This window comes from Pristiophorus japonicus, chromosome 11 (genome assembly GCF_044704955.1).
Source record: "Pristiophorus japonicus isolate sPriJap1 chromosome 11, sPriJap1.hap1, whole genome shotgun sequence".
Taxonomy (NCBI): Eukaryota; Metazoa; Chordata; class Chondrichthyes; family Pristiophoridae; genus Pristiophorus; species Pristiophorus japonicus.
Genome location: NC_091987.1, coordinates 32802770 through 32815638, shown reverse-complemented (window position 1 = coordinate 32815638; position 12869 = coordinate 32802770). Strand labels below are relative to the sequence as shown.

General features: G+C 45.3%; 1 protein-coding gene across 2 annotated transcripts in view; it reads left to right on the top strand.

Annotated features, from left to right (window-relative positions):
• LOC139276003 (rho guanine nucleotide exchange factor TIAM1-like) overlaps positions 1–12869 on the top strand; it is a 421871-nt gene that overhangs the window by 62224 nt on the left and 346778 nt on the right. The window lies entirely within an intron of this gene.

Genomic DNA, 12869 nt, shown 5'->3' with positions numbered 1-12869 from the left:
CCCATATGTCAAATTGCTCAATAGCATTACACAAGGATATAGCAACAACATTACTCTATAATATTGACTAGATACTTCTGTTTTCGCACATATCCCTCTTGTAGACTATATTGAGCAAAACTTGGTGAGATCAGCTCGATCAATTGGAATAACTGCTTCAGACAAGCAAAAGTGCGCAAACCCAACCAATAATGACCAGCTCCAACAGGCAATGGGGAAGCAGTGCCAATCATAGACTGGGTGCAGAACAGGGGCAGATGTGACACATCACATTGTGTGAGTCAACATGCTCGGCAATCACTGATGAAGCCAAAGTACTGTTCACAGTTCTGGACAAAAGCATAAAACTGCACTCGTGTCTGATAAATGTATGCCAGATTCCAAACTTGGGTGACCGAGAAAGACTGCAAAGTTCCACACTGAATGGTGGTCGATATTTGTTATGTAAATATACACATGAAGCACATTTATCTGTATTATGTGGAAGGAATTTTATACTAAAATTAGTGAATGTGTCTGCAATAGTTTCACCGTGGCTAGTCAGCGATTTTCTATTGGGCAACACTTCTGTCATGAATAGACCCAGCTTTTAAGCCTGTCTTGAGTAACTAAGATTGTTTAAGCTGGGAATCATTCTTCTTGTCCTCCTGAACCTTTTCCAAATCCTCTATTATCCACCAAAAATGGACGCAGTATTTTAAATGCACTCTATCCAAGGTCTTGTAATCTACCAAAATTCCCTGGATTCTGGGGCAGTCCCAGCAGATTGGAAAACCGTAAATGTAACGCTCCTAGTTTAAAAAAAAAGGAGGCAGACAAAAAGCAGGAAACTATAGACCAATTAGCCTAACCTCTGTCATTGGGGAAAATGCTGGAGGAAGCAGTAGCAGGACATTTGGAAAAGCATAATTCAATCAAGCAGAGTCAGCATAGTTTTATGAAAGGGAAATCATATTTGGCAAATTTGCTGGAGTCCTTTGAGGATGTAACGAGCAGGGTGGATAGGGGGAACCAGTGGATGTGGTGTATTTGGATTTCCAGAAGGCATTCGATAAAGTGCCACATAAAAGGTTATTGCACAAGATAAAAGTTTATGAGCCTGGGGGTAATATATTAGCATGGATAGAGGATTGGTTAACGAACAGAAAACAGAAAGTCGGGATAAATGGGTAATTTTCCGGTTGGCAAACAGTGACTAGTGGGGTGCCGCAGGGATCGGTGCTGGGTCCTCAACTATTTACAATCTATATTAATGACTTGGATGAAGGGACCGAGTGTAATGTAGCCAAGTTTGCTGATGATACAAAGATGGGTGGGAAAGCAAATTGTGAGGGATATAGACAGGCTAAGTGAGTGGGCAAAAATTTGGCAGATGGAGTATAATATGGGAAAATATGAGGTTATCCACTTTGGCAGAAATAATAGAAAAGAAAATTATAATTTAAATGGAGAAAAATTGCAAAGTGCTGCAGTACAGGGATATCTAGCGGTCCTTGTGCATGAAACGCAAAAAGTTAGTATGCAGGTACAGCAGGTAATCAGGAAGGCAAATGGAATGTTGGCCTTTATTGCAAGGGGGATAGAGTATAAAAGCAGAGAAGTCCTGCTACAACTGTACAGGGTATTGGTGAGACCACACCTGGAGTACTGTGTACAGTTTTGATCTCTGTATTTAAGGAAGGATATACTTGCATTGGAGGTTGTTCAGAGAAGGTTCACTAGGTTGATTCTGGAGATGAGGGGGTTGACTTATGGAGCTAGGTTGGGCCTATACACATGGAGTTCAGAAGATTGAGAGGTGATCTTATTGAAACTTATAAGATAATGAGGGGGCTCGACAGGGTGGATGCAGAGAGGATATTTCCACTCATAGGAGAAACTAAAACTAGGAGACATTGGACTCAAAATTAGCCAGGAGTTGCTCCGTTTTTTTTTGAGCAACTTGATTTTTCTGAAGTATCTTAAAAATCCACATTTTGCACATTCAATTTGCGCCAGTGTAAGTGAGTTAGTTAGGATTTTTAAAGTTTTTTTTCAAAAGGGGGCGTTAGCAGCCACCTACGCCCGTTTTGGCTATTTAGGCCACTTTGGCCAGCTAATAGTTACTCCACACTAACTTAGACCAGCAAATGTGGCCACTTGTGAAAACCCTTGCGGAGAGTTAAGAAATCAGCGCAGGTAGGTACATCGGAGACCATTCGGCCAGGGATGGGGTGGGAAGGGAAGCGGAGAGAACCTTGCACCAAGACTTACAAAGCACAACAAGTAATAAGCATTCAAGAAGAAATAAAAACATTCAAGAAGAAATAAAAAATAAAACAAAGTCCTACCTTTGTCTCAAAACTCGGCCCGGGAAGTCGGCGGGCCGGCCGGAGTAGGGGGCCACTCGGTTGGGGATCGGGGAGGGAGCAATTGAAGTGCCATCGGAGAACACACAGGCTGCATGAAGCAAACTCACCGACCGGATAGGCTGCAGCAAGGGCAAAAGACAAGCAGCTAGTTTAACAGCAGGCCGGCCGGTGCAGGAGCCCACTACTCGGCTTGGGAGATGTGGGGGACGATTGGGAGACCACTCGGCCAGGGAACTGCCTACATCGAAGCACACACAGGCTGCAGGAAGCAACCTCACGGACGGGTGGGGGGTGAGGGGGAGCAGTGGAGGAGGAGGAGGGAGAGAGAAGACACATGACTCGAGGGGGAGAGGACAAAAAACCTTTGGATGTGGTCCATATATATACCTTGGGCGGGGGGGGGGGGGCGGCGGGGAAGAGAGAGAGACACACAGTACTGCGAACCTCTGCTGTGCTGTGCTGCCTGCTTTCCTGCCATTTTACCTTCTTTGACCTTTGAAAGTTTAACTTTAACTTTAAATATGGGGGCAATAATATCAATGCCACTCCTTTTGCAAGCGTTCTGCATCATTGTGCTACGTAGGAGACAATTGATTAGAGCTTATCACATCAGGAACATCAGAGCCCACCTCGGCAATTTCGAATCAAGCGTTCGTACCTGGACCTGAGTAATGCAGATTACTCAGATTGTGTCAGAAGGCTGCGTTTCCGCAGAGAACTTTTCTGTGAGATCTGTGAGTTGCTGAGACCAGACTTACAGCCGAGAAGCGGCAGGTGGACTGGTTTGTCTGTTGAAGTGAAGGTTACAGTTGCACTTTCTTTCAAGCTACAACTGGAGTTGTGTGCACCATCTCTCAACATGGAATACATGTCTCCATTCGCCAGGTCACGGCTGCGCTGTATGCGTGGAGCAATGACTTCATCAAGTTCCCAATGACCGCCCAAGCAATCCATGACAGGCCTATGGGCTTCTCCAGGCTCGCTGGCTTCCCAAAGGTACAGGGCTGCATTGATTGTACCCACATCGCCTTGCGAGCACCTGTGGAGAATGCCGAGCTGTTCAGGAATAGAAAAGGTTTCCACTCCATCAATGTGCAGCTCGTGTGTGACAACATACATTGCAACATGTCAATTGATGCAAGATACCCTGGCAGCACCCATGATGTGTTCATCCTACATGACAGCGTTCTATCTGACATGTTTGAGCAGCAGCCAGAAGGGCCGAGCTGGCCACTGGGGGAGACAAAGAGTGCGGCCTCAGCACCTGGCTCATGACGCCCCTACGAGTAACCCGGACGGAAGCTGACCATCAATACAACATGTCGCACATTTCGACACGCAGCATCATAGAGAGGACCATTGGCATCTTGAAACAGCGTTTCCGATGCCTAGACCATTCCAGAGGCTACTTGCAATATTCCCCTGAGATTGTTGGTCAGTTCACTGTTGTGTGCTGCATGCTGCATAACTTATCCATCATGAAGCGGCAGCAGCTGATAGTGGAAGAAGACGACCCAGTAGCGGTGAGAGTGGCTGATAATGATTTGGAAGAAGGAGGAGGAGGTGGTGGAGGAGGATGATGACGAGGATAAGGAAACCATGCAAGTGCCTGAGACCGGAGCACGACGTCGGAGGAGGGCGGGCCATCGTGCTCCTTTAACGATTGCTCGAGCCTTGCGCCAGCAGCTCCTCCGTGAACGCTTTACTGATGGCTGAGGGCTCAGTGACAACTATTCCACATGGACATGCTTATTTTTTTGCAGTTGTTCCTAAATGTGTTGTGTTAATGGAACATGATTCAGTTTTAATGTACAATATATTTTATTCAAAAGTGTACAATGTACTAAACTTTACTGTAATAAAATTATTATTGTATCAAACTTTACTTTAATATGACTTTAAGATCACTTACAAACTTGTAAAGTTACATATCTTACAAAAAACTTTCAATTTGAAAACTGTTACAACAGTAATATCAAGAACAGCAGCAAAGAAAGGCTGCACCCATCCCTCATCCCCATCTCGATAAATGTGCACTTCTTCTTTGTGGGGCGGGGGGTGGTGGTCAGGTGTTAATGTGGAGGGCCCGTCTTGGGTCTCTTCAGAGGCTGGTGAGGGAATGGCCTGGGTGTGTTCCCTTATTGCAGCAGCTAACTCACACATGCCCTCCCTGATGGCCTGTGCCGTCCTTTCCCTCCCTCATGGATACTATTCTCTCACTGATGTTCCCGGAAATCGTTCCCATTTCCCGTGCAATTACTGTTACTTCTCCCGACAGTCCCATTACCTCATCACTCACCCCACTGATGGTGTCCACAAGTGATCGGGTAAGGTCAGTGCTCTCCGCACTCAATGTCATGATCTGAAATATATTTGTTGCATCCTGCATCTCAGGCGAGCATGGTTGATTTCTCCTCACCCTCACCCTGGGTCTGCCTCGTGGCACCCCTCCCAGTGGGAGGTGCAGACTGGCACGGTGGGGCCCTGGGTGTTCCATGCTGCATCCCACCACCACTGGGACCTGCGACCTCGGACGCTGTGAAACCAAGGAATGTCACACCAGAACTCCTGGAAGGGTTTGCCAATGCGAAGTCCATTAATGTGGCCTCATCCACATTCAGCACAACATTGTCCCCTTCATCCATCTACACACTCTCCCCCTCACCTCCCCTCCCCCCACCCCCCCCCCAAGTTGGTCTGCAGGGTTAGGCTCGTACGCTTCTGGATCTTCAGGATTGGCATCCGGTTCTGCAAAATATAATAGAACAGTCAAATGGTTAGCAGCACAGGAAGGGGCAGGATGGGTGGCATGAGTAGGCTCACACATAGCAGGCCAGGCAGCAGGTTGATCTGAAGGGCTACGATGAATTTTCAGGACTTGCCCTGTCCCTCGTGTGTGAGCCCAGCTTGTGCAGTATTGATTGTTTTTCTCCAGGTAGGACCCATCAAAGCAGTGACCCTCTCTTCCAAGGGTGTCAGTTTGTGCAGATTTGGCGGGCCTTCTCCTGTTCGAGTTCTTTCCCTTTGGTTGTGGGACAATTTCTTCTGCAAAGATGAAAATGCAACTTTTTAGAGAGGGTGTCTCTCGGCTGGGTGGGACATATACAGATGGTCACATTGACAATTGCAATTGCATTGAATAAATGAAAATATTACTTGCATAAACTACTTGACCAAGGTCCTGCCATTTTTTACACTGGCTTCCAGATCTCTTGGTGTTCACCACTGCGCAGTAATCTTCTGCAACTTGATTCCAGCGTTTTCATTTTTTTGGATGGCACTTTTGTGCGACCTCTATTGCTGGTATCCAGCTCCTGCTATCTGTTCTCAATGACATTAAGTAGTATCTCCACTTCATCATGCAAGAAATTCTTGTTCTTGGTGCACATTGTTGCATGACTGTATTGAATTGACGCTCACAGCACTTTTCCAATGCTCTTAGACACAGTGATTTTTCCAATCACACAGTCCTTAGTTTGCATGCAGCAATGATTTTCCAAAATCCAGCACTCCTTCTGGAACTTTTGCAGGCATGCAACACTATTAACACAGAGCACTCACTGCTTCTTGATTCCAGCAGCTGACTTCGTTCCACAGCACCCCTGGCACCAAAAATCAAGCAACTTCGTATCCCTTTAAAGATGACCGATTGCCAAATTTCTGCGCTACTGCGCATGCACGGACATCGCGACCCGACTCCAATGCGCATGTGCAGACGTCCCGGCACTGTTTTCAGCGCAGGACGCTGGCTCCGCCCCTGAATCCACTGGCCACGCTGCGCGACCACTGAGGAGAGGGCAGACAGTGTCCAAAGTGGGGAGTGATTTTTTTTCGGAGCAGTTTTCAATGCAGAAAGTTGGCGCATCTCCGGTGAATATGCCGGAAAAACAGGTGGGCCAATTTTGAGTCCAGAGTCTTGGAATAAGGGGTCGCCCACTTAAAGCTGAGATGAGGAGAAATTTCTTATCTCTCAGGGTTGAAAATCTATGGAATTTTCTGCCCCAGAAAGCTGTGGAAGCTGGGTCATTGAGTATATTTAAGGCGGAGATAGACAGATTTTTGAGCAACAAGGGAGTAAAGGGTTAGAGGGAGCGGGCAGGGAAGTGGAGCTAAGTCCATGATCAGATCAGCCATGATCTTATTGAATGGCAGAGCAGGCTCGAGGGGCCAAATGGCCTACTCCTGCTCCTATTTCTTATGTTCTTATAGCAAAAGTTGTGCTTTATTTTATATTGAATAGTCTTGTAAATATCCTATTTGCTTTGGCTAAAGATTCTCAGCATTGGTGATGAGCCTTCAAAGAAATGTAAACTGTAACACCAAGATCCTTTTCTCTCAACTGATTTCAGTTTTGTTCCATTTAAAGTTTTCTTGGTGTTGGTCCTGCTCATGTGCCCGCATGCACAACACTGGACTTATCTAGGTGAAATATATTTTGCCAGAGTTTGGCCAGTTTCCCAGTGTTTCTGAATCTGCTTGCTGAAATTTGTTCCCCACTGCAGTCCGAATACTCTCTCTCAAATTTTTGTATCATCTGCAAACTTGCAGACCATTTCTCCAACACCTATATCCAAGCCATTCATGAAAATAGTAAAAAGAAACGGCCCTGTGGGATACCACTAGTAACTGGTCTCTAAGCAGCTCCACAGCCATCAGCAACAACTTACTGCCAACAGGAATATAACCAGCCCTTGAGTATCATATCAACTTCCCACTGATTCCATAAGATTCTGTCTTGCAGAGTAACCTATTGTGAGGTACCTAATTAAAGGCTTTCTGAAAATCCAAGTAGATATTGGCCCAGAAATCCCGGTCGGCTGCTTCCCGCGGGCAATCGGATTAAAAAAAACCTAAGATGCGCACCTAACTGAAGCTGCTGCGCCCACGCGAGTTCCCAGTCCTGAGGCCTCAACTGACTGCGCGTCGCAGCGTGTGCATGTCCGGATGTGCGCAGGGCTGGAGCTGCAATCACATGGCTCTGGGCAGCCAATTAAAGCATGTTCTCATTCATAATGATTGGAACTCCGTAAGATGGAGTTCCCATTATTATGATTGAGAAACCTCCCCCAAACACCCAAAACACTAATTTAAAAAAAAATAGAAAAAATACATCACATTTTTATTAATTTAAATTAATTATTTATGTATTATAAAAAGTACATATTCTGATTTTTTTATAAAAGTTTTTAAAAATTATGATTGAAAATAAACTTACCGTAGTGAGGAGGATTTTTAACAATAAAATGTGTTTTTATATTTTTGTGCTTTTTAAAACTCTTGCGCTTGTAAAAGGTCAGGGTAGCCTTGAGGAGGAGTTCATAGAGTGCATAAGGGACGGGTTCCTTGAGCAGTATGTAATGGAACCAACCAGTGGGCAGGCTATCTTAGATCTGGTCCTGTGTAATGAGGCAGGATTAATATACAATCTCCGAGTAAAGGATCCCCTCGGAATGAGTGATCATAGCATGATTGAATTTCAAATTCAGATGGAGGTTGAGAAAGTTGGATCTCTAACCAGCATACTAAGCTTAAATAAAGGAGACTATGAAGGTATGAGAGCAGAGTTGGCTAAAGTGGATTGGGAATATAGATTAAAGTGTAGGACGGTTGATGAACAGTGGTGTACATTGAAGGAGATATTTCACAACTCTCAAGAAAAATATATTCCACTGAGGTGGAAAGGGTGCAAGAGAAAAGATAGCCATCCGTGGCTAACTAAAGAAATAAAGGACGGTATCCAATTAAAAACAAGGGCATACAAAGTGGCCAAAACTAGTGGGAGGACAGAAGATTGGGAAGCTTTTAAAAGCCAGTAAAGAATGACTAAAAAAATGATTAAGAAAGGGAAGATAGACTATGAAAGTAAACAGGCACAAAATATAAAAACAGATAGCAAGAGTTTCTATAGGTATATAAAAAGGAAAAGAGTGGCGTAAGTAAATGTTGGTTCCTTAGAGGACAAGACCAGGGAATTAGTAATGGGGAACATGGAGATGGCAGAAACTCTGAACAAATATTTTGTATCAGTCTTTACAGTAGAGGACACTAACAATATTCCGACAGTGGATAGTCAAGGGGCTATGGGGGGGGGAGGAACCAACACAATCACAATCACTAAAGAGGTGGTACTCAGTAAGATAATGGGACTAAAAGCAGATAATTCCCCTGGACCTGATGGCTTGCATCCTAGGGTCTTAAGAGAAGTAGTGGCAGGGATTGTGAATGCATTGCTGGTAATTTACAAAAATTCCGTGGATTCTGGGGAGGTCCCAGCAGATTGGAAAACTGCAAATGTAACGCCCCTATTTAAAAAAGGAGGCAAACATAGAAACATAGAAAATAGGTGCAGGTGTAGGCCATTCAGCCCTTCGAACCTGCACCACTATTCAATAAGATCATGGCGAATCATTCCCTCAGTACCCCTTTCCTGCTTTCTCTCTCTACCCCTTGATCCCTTTAGCTGTAAGGGCCATATCTAGCTCCCTCTTGAATACATCCAATGAACTGGCATCAACAACTCTCTGCGGTCAGGAATTCCACAGGTTAACAACTATCTGAGTGAAGAAGTTTCTCCTCATCTCAGTCCTAAATGGCCTACCCCTTATCCTAAGACTGTGGCCCCTGGTTCTGGACTTCCCCATCATCGGGAACATTCTTCCCGCATCTAACCTGTCCAGTCCCCTCAGAATCTTATAAGTTTCTATGAGACCCCCACTCATCCTTCTAAACTCCAGTGTATAAAGGCCCAGTTGATCCAGTCTCTCCTCATATGTCAGTCCGGTGAACCTTCGCTGCACTCCCTCAATAGCAAGAACGTCCTTCCTCAGATTAGGAGACCAAAACTAAACACAATATTCCAGGTGAGGCCTCACCAAGGCCCTGTACAACTGCAGTAAGACCTCCCTGCTCCTATACTCAAATCCCCTCGCTATTAAGGCCAACATACCATTTGCCACCTTCAGCGCCTGCTGTACCTGCATGCCAACTTTCAATGACTGATGAACCATGACACCCAGGTCTCATTGCATCTCCCCCTTTCCTAATCTGCTGCCATTCATATAATATTCTACCTTTGTGTTTTTGCCCCCAAAGTGGATAACCTCACATTTATCCACATTATACAGCATCTGCCATTCATTTGCCCACTCACCTAACCTGTCCAAGTCACCCTGCAGCCTCTTAGCATTCTCCTCACAGCTCACATCGCCACTTAGCTTAGTGTCATCTGCAAACTTGGAGATATTACACTCAATTCCTTCATCTAAATCATTGATGTATATTGCAAATAGCTGGGGTCCCAGCACTGAGCCCTGCGGCACCCCACTAGTCACTGCCTGCCATTCTGAAAAGGACCCGTTTATCCCGACTCTCTGCTTCCTGTCTGCCGACCAGTTCTCGATCCATGTCAATACATTACCCCCAATACCATGTGCTTTAATTTTGCACACCAATCTCTTGTGTGGGACCTTGTCAAAAACCTTTTGAAAGTCCAAATACACCACATCCACTGGTTCTCCCTTGTCCACTCTACTAGTTACATCCTCAAAAAATTCTAGAAGATTTGTCAAGCATAATTTCCCTTTCACAAATCCATGCTGACTTGGACTGATCCTGTCACTGCTTTCCAAATGTGCTGCTATTTCATCTTTAATATTTGATTTCAACATTTCCCCCACAACTGATGTCAGGCTAACCGGCCTATAATTTCCCATTTTCTCTCTCCCTCCTTTTTTAAAAAAGTGGTGTTACATTAGCTACCCTCCAGTTCATAGGAACTGATCCAGAGTCAATAGAATGTTGGAAAATGATGACCAATGCATCCACTATTTCTAAGGCCACTTCCTTAGGCAGCATCCCAGATTACTTATCAGGCACTGGGGATTTATCGGCCTTCAACCCATCAATTTCCCGAACACAATTTCCCGCCTAATAAGGATTTCCTTCAGTTCCTCCTTTTTGCTAGACCCTCGAACCCCTAGTATTTCCGGAAGGTTATTTGTGTCTTCCTTAGTGAAGACCGATGCAAAGTATTTGTTCAATTGGTATGCTATTTCTTTGTTCCCCATTATAAATTCAACTGATTCTGACTGCAAAGGACCTACGTTGGTCTTCACTAATCTTTTTCTCTGCACATATCTATAGAAGCTTTGGCAGTCAGTTTTTATGTTCCCTGCAAGCTTCCTCTCATACTCTATTTTCCCCCTCCTAATTAGATCCTTAGTCCTCCTCTGCTGAATTCTAAATTTCTCCCAGTCCTCAGGTTTGCTGCTTTTTCTGGCCAATTTATATGCCTCTTCCTTGGATTTAACACTATCCCTAACACTATCAGTAGCCTTTGTCTGGCTAATAAGATTAAATCCAATTATATTGTGCTTTCTGTTCCTCAGGTTTCCCCACATGTCGGTCTGGTACAGCAATAGGTTTACTGCTAAAAATCAAATCCAGAATTTGACTATTTTCTAGCACAGCATTTTAAGGGCAATCATTAATGCCCCTGGCTCCCCCTCCGCTAACTAACACATTAATTTCAAAAATCTTGTCCTTGTCGATTCCTCCATGGACTTGCCCTAGCCTATCTCAGCAAACACCTGCAGCCCAGTGTCCCTCCTGAATTCCCTGTTCCTCTGATTCTGGCCTTCTGTATATTTCCTCCCTTCATCCCACCATTGGTGGTCGGGGAGTCTAGAACTTGGGGGCACAGCCTCAAAATACAGGGGAGCCAATTTAAAACCGAGTTGAGAAGGAATTTCTTCTCCCAGAGGGTTGTGAATCTGTGGAATTCTCTGCCCAAGGAAGCAGTTGAGGCTAGCTCATTGAATGTATTCAAGTCACAGATAGATAGATTTATAACCAATAAGGGTTCCGGGAAGCGGGCGAGTAAGTGGAGCTGAGTCCACAGCCAGATCAGCCATGATCTTGTTGAATGGCGGAACAGGCTCGAGGGGCTAGATGGCCTACTCCTGTTCCTAATTCTTATGTTCTTATGTATGTTCTATGTTCTTTCAGCCAACTGGATCCCACTTTTTCAAACTATTTCTCTAAACCTCTCTGCTTCGCCACTCCTTCAACTTTAAATAAACATCTGCAAGACCAATCGCTTTGATCATGCCTCTGAATCTCTCCTTCCTTCATGTATCCTCTGTTTTCTTTACACTTATTTGTGAAGTGCCTTTTGTGCTTCTATGCTGAATATGCTATATGTAGGGTCAACCATATTTCTGATTTTGCTGCATATAAATATAATTTAGATAACGTGTTCAATATCCTATGTATTTCTATTCCACTTATTTAGCACTATATCACCATTTAATCACATTCTTGATTAATTTACAGAATTAATTTTTTATGTTGGCGTAGGTTTGTTCTTTTGTCTGTTTTGGTAGTTGGGTTGTCACTTGTTTTGAGAGAGTTCTGAGAGAATACCCCAGGACCAGGAAAATCTAAGATAACTTATTGCAGTTTTAACTACATTTTGAGGTGTGCCTCCAGGACCAGCAAACAAAGTCTCTAATAAATGTTTTTTTAAATGGATAGTTCTTAATTGTTGGAGGGCTTTTTAAAAAAAAAACAGAATTCACAGGCTGAAACACCACCCAGAAAATATTCAACAACTCCATTTGACAGAATAGAATTCAGGCAATTCTTTGAGGCAATTTAGATGTTCATATAAACAGATAAGCTTCATCTTCTGATCAGAACAGTTTGTGTTCTGTTAAATGAGACTTCTGATATTTTTTTAAAGGAAAATATTAAAAAATAATATGGTGCCTTTTGACTTCAAAATGTTTCCATGTGATGAGTTATTTGTGATATGCAGTCAGGTAGCCAGGCCAGATGTCAGTGATGCGTTCAAGTGAGCAATGAGGTGAATGACTCGTTCAGCTTTTGTTTTTGGTAGTATTGATTTGAGGGATGAATTTAGAGGCCCAAGTTTCGGGCCGCGTCTAAAACGGCGCAGCCCGGACCTGGACGCCTGTTTTTCGCGCCACAAAGTGCGCCGAAAAAAAACTTACCTATTCTCTGGCTCCCTGCAGGCCCTCTGGAGCTGGGCGCGGCGCAGCACGAGTTGTAGGGGGCGGAGCCAGGTCCCTGCGCTGAAAACAGTGCCGGGACCTCTGCACGTGCGCGCTACAGTGGGCGTGCATGTGCAGTAGCTCCAGCCCAAAACTGTGGGAGGGGCCCGCAGCCCCTAGCCCTGGCCGGACCTCCGCGACCCCCACCCCCCGGACCTCCGTGACTCTCTTTCTTCCCCCCCCCCCCCCCCCCCCCCACCCCACCCCCCCGAGGCCCGATGCCACCGACCTGTAAATCCAGCCCGAAGTCTTGGGCCCGGCCGTTCAGCCTCCTTCCCTCCCTCCATCCCCTCTCCCTTCTCCCCCTCTCCGCTCCCCCCTCCTCTCTCCCCCTCCTCTCCCGCCCTTCTCCCCCTCTCCCCCCCACTCCTCCTCCCACCCCACCTCCCCCCTCCTCCCCCCTACCCTCCTCTTCCCCCCCCCCCCCACTCCTCCTCCCCCTCCA